At 34.7% G+C, this 4,795-nt stretch overlaps 1 pseudogene; it reads right to left on the bottom strand.

Moving 5' to 3' along the window:
- Positions 1-940: 940 nt before the first annotated feature.
- On the bottom strand, positions 941-4,003 carry LOC120189045 (annotated as a pseudogene).
- Positions 4,004-4,795: the final 792 nt, after the last annotated feature.

The following is a 4,795-nucleotide window of genomic DNA, read 5'->3' as shown; positions in this document are numbered from 1 at the left end:
TATTAGAAGTTACAAAATGATCAATAGACTATTCATATGTTTCAAAATCGTCATTTTAGTATAATCTATTGATAAATAACATGTTTAAATTTTAGGGTAAATTACAAATGATCCCCTGACTATAAAATATGTTTTATTGAGTCCATGACTATTAAAGTTACAAAATGTCCTCCGACTATAAAACATTGTGTTGTTGAGTCCTCCGACTATTAGAAGTTACAAAATGATCAATAGACTATTCATATGTTTCAAAATCGTCATTTTCCGTTAAAAAATTGGCGTATGTCTGAGTTGGACTTCAACATATTGACTAAATTGTGATAAAATCATATTTTAATAACCTCTACTGGCACCGCCATTACTTTTAAGCACTGGCTCGCCATTATAATGTTTCAAGTACTTGCTCAACGACATAATGTAAATGGAGATTCAATCCATAGAGTATAGTTAAAACTATTATGGGATAAAATTTTATCACATCTCAATTAACAAGTCAACATCCATCCCAAACGACCGTCAATTTTTAACAAAAAAGACAAGTTTTGAATATATGAATAGTCTAGTGACCATTTTATAACTTTTAATAATCGGATAACTAAAAAAAATAACATCATATAGCCTGAGGATCATTTTGTAACTTTTAATAGTAAAAAGATCCAACAAACCAACGCTCTATAGTCAAGGACCATACCTTACCCTAAATTTTAATACATATTTACGAATTCAGATAGCTCAAAAAATACGTATATTCGACTAGTTGTCTTCGTAGGCTAGTCACAAGAATTCATCATAACTATAAAAGGTATCTAATCCATTCAAAAGCAATCTGCCATTACAATATTGCAAAATTACCAACAATACTCACAAGTTTCCCATCGTTGTCACTAAACAAAGAACTAATCTACTTTAATCCTGAAAAGCTATGCTTCGCACAAAGGGTTTAAGCCCAAATCGCCACAAAAGACGTTAGAAAAGCGCCCAGAAAAAGAGAAACACTGGCACTTGGTTTAAGTACTCTATCGTTTAGGAGCTTTGGGTTCATGAAATCAACAGCGAGAAGGTTCACCAGCGCCATATATATTAAGATCCCAGCCGACACTGCGGTGAGTATCCCTCGAACGATAAGGGCTTTGGGGTTGTTCTCGTTGTATATGTTCGATATCCCTATTCCGATAAGGATTCCTACCGGGATCGTAATACTGAAAAACACGGTCATGATCGTCACGGTCCGTGCCTCCAATTGTGCCTGAAAATAATATTGAATAGTAAAGATATGTATAGAAAACGAGTGTTTCGAATTTGGATAATATTATTACCTGAGAAATGCATCCACCAACTCCCATGCCTTCAAAGACCTGATGAGCCGAGAGTGCGGCCAACAATGATTTTATTTCATTTGGATCATGAGAAGCACCCAAAGTTATCCCTATTATAACAGAGTGCACTAGTACTCCTAATTCCAAAACCTTCACAATTAGATTATCTCTGTAACTTCGGTTTAATTTTATCGGTAAATATACATAAAAAGATATCGTAGTTTGTAAATAAGAAAAAGTACCTGTGATAACACTCGGTATCGAATAACTTCGGGTGAAATCGGAGCATGTTCATTTTCCCTTGTTGTCTCTTCATCTGGGCTAACCTGTTGGGTGTTATTATTTAATTGAGACTTGGTGTAATGAGAAGTGACAAACATATCCTTCATCAATGTGCCAATGGCACACACCATGGTCACCAATCCGGCAAATGGAAACCTCCTCCAAGGATAAACATCGAGGCAAGGAAATGTCAAGTACCTGGTGGCATCGGGAAAGACGTGGATGAACCCGGTAGACAATATGACGCCAGAAGCAAAGGCTTTGATGATGAAGAAAGTGTTCCGTTCGGGGCGTAAAGAGTCGATCGTTTTCCCAAGGAGAGGAAAGCTAACACCAAAGGCACCAGCAACACAAATCCAAATTATAGCAACCACCTTGTATTTGAGCGCCAGAGGGTCATTTCGGTTTCGGTCTCTGGCTTCGCATGCTCACCCTCCTCGAACCAGGGACGGAAATAACACGATGAAGCAACAAAGAAACGCGAAAAACTGAGTTCGTTTAAAGTCGATAATGGCTGGAAACTGAAATCCGGATCGATTCGAGTGTACTCAAGTCATTGGGAATGCTGGAAGCATCATAAGGCCATCTTCAACATGATATTAGTTTTTTTTTAAATCTTTTTTATGTAATTCAAAAGGATTTTCCCAATTAAGAAAGAAGCAGAGTTTTTGAGAAGATGGAGAGGTGCTAAATGAATGTCGCCATAGCAACCATTAAGAAGAGAACTTAAAGCTCTCCCTTTGTCACGGCCAAGCTTAAATTGGTTAAATTCCAACTAAATGTGGACATCCTTTGGGGGATTATTTTTGGAAAGGATAACTAGATTAGGGTTTTCTCAAGTATTATTTGAGAAACTTTATATTGGATTTTATAAACATTAAATGTATATTATAAATTTATTTGGTATATTAACGTGAAAATACTTATTACGGAATATCACATCAGTATTGTAACCTTAAACATAAATTTTCATTAGTAGAAAGATTAAATTATTTTTTTTCCAGATTAAGTATCATATCTAATGTAAAATATGTTTAGGGACCACATTATTTTTTAAAGTTTGAGCTCCTCGAAATAACTCACAATTATAGTACTTAATCATAATAAATATTGAATTTTTTAAAATATTATTTATTTCATTTTTTAACCACTCATATTGATAATTATTGGGACTAATCTGGATCAAATATTGTAGAGGCATATTATGAGAGATAACCTGTCAACCTAATTTTCTCCATTCATAACATCATAATTCAAATTTTCTCGACTATTGATAGTTGATTTTATTTTATAATTTTAAATTCACCGCCACTATAGTAATTTATGTTATTTTAAATAGTTTCAGATAAAATTTCAATATAATATATTTTGTTCTATTTGAATATGAATATAGAAAAAATTAGAGTTCATAAATGTAATTAAACAAAGGAAATGAACTATGTTATCCTCAAAAGAAAGGAACAAAATTGTGGTTTTTTTAAGCAGGTACTTGCTTGAAGTATTCCATTGTTTTGCAACTTCGGGTTCATAAAATCAGAAGCAGAAAGATCCACCAGCGCCATATATATTAAGATCCCGGCCGATGCCGCGTTGAGCATCACTTCAACGATGAGAGCAGTGGGACTACTCTCATCGTATGCACTCGATATTCCTATTCCTATAGCGATTCCTACCGGAGTTGTCAAAGAAAAAAACACTGCCATAATTGCCATAGATTGTACCTTCAACTGTGCCTGCAAATAACGTTGAATGGTTCTTAAAGCAAAAGCTACCAAAAAAAATACATATTCGAAAAATGGGATTTCCGACGAATATATAGCCGTAGGTAAGTAGCTGTCAATACCGATGGAATAATCCGTCGGTATTAGACTATCACAACAATTTTGTGTGTTTGCCGACAGTTTCCTTATGTTGGTATATATCGTTAATGTGTAGGGCACGAGTTTAAATACGAGTATGGGTTCAAATTCGAATATGTGTCGGACACGAAAGTCGAACACGAATTACATTATTACCTGAGAAATGCATCCACCAAGTCCCATGCCTTCAAATAACTGATGAAAGGTGAGTGCAGCCACCAAGGGTTTTATTATAGTCTTTGGACTTTCAGAAGCACCCACTGATATTCCTATTATCACAGAGCGTACCAATATTCCCAATTCTAAAACCTTCAAAAATATCACTTCAATAACATCAGTCGATGATATTCGAATTTATTTATTTTACGATACATGCTCGAAGTTAAAGATGTTAACCTGAGAGACTACTTGGTATCGAAGAGTCTCGGGTAAACCCGAAGGATCGAGCGAACCATGAGTTTGAACATTTACACCTTCGTTTTCTCTTGTGTTCTCTTCATCGACGTCACCTTGTAGGGTCTTATTTAAATGAGAATTGGCGAACATGTCGGCATTCCATGTAGCGATGGCGGACAACATCGCCACTAATCCGGCTAATGGAAACTTCCTCCAAGGATCTTCATCGAGGCAAGGTGATGTCAAGTTCTCGATAGCGTCCGGAAGAACGTGGATAAACCCGGTCGACAATATGACACCAGCAGCGAAGGCTTTGTGTCGCAACCGCCTTTCGGGTGGGTCCGAAATTTGGCTTCGACTTAAATTAAATATTAGGAGTCGCCACCGATCATTTATTTTTCGTAAAAATTTGGTTGACCGGATACCATCTTACCTGATCTGCGTTTTTACCAGAAATATGTCGGGCTCGGGAGTCGGTTACAGTCACGGAAGGATTAGCACTCTTGAACTGCCCTTTCGGTACCATTTAATTTATCGGTTGTCTTAATTGCGAAAATTGAAATTTAAATTAAAATTAAAAAAATTGATCATAATTATTTACCTTTTGATCAATTAAAATTATCCCTAAAAATCATAAATAAAGTTGCAAAATAAAACATACAAAAACAAAGAGTAAGTATTAATCGAAATAAAAAAAAAATAAACATGGATCTAAATACAATAAATACAGGAGCCTGAATTGTAATAAAATATAATTATATGGATTAAAATGCAAAAATATAAAAGATAATAGCTAAAATGAAAATAAACAAAGATAAAAATACAAAAAAATTAAAAAGAAAAAGAAAAGCAGTACCCAATCAGGAATAAATAGTTACCAAAATAAATATACAAATAAAGTGTCAAATTAGAAATAACAAAACAAGAAATATAACATGTTAG

This window comes from Hibiscus syriacus, unplaced genomic scaffold (assembly GCF_006381635.1).
Source record: "Hibiscus syriacus cultivar Baekdansim isolate YM2019G1 unplaced genomic scaffold, ASM638163v2 tig00116951_pilon, whole genome shotgun sequence".
NCBI lineage: Eukaryota > Viridiplantae > Streptophyta > Magnoliopsida > Malvales > Malvaceae > Hibiscus > Hibiscus syriacus.
The sequence above is the reverse complement of the archived record's forward strand: the minus strand, read 5'-3'. Positions and strand labels throughout refer to the sequence as shown.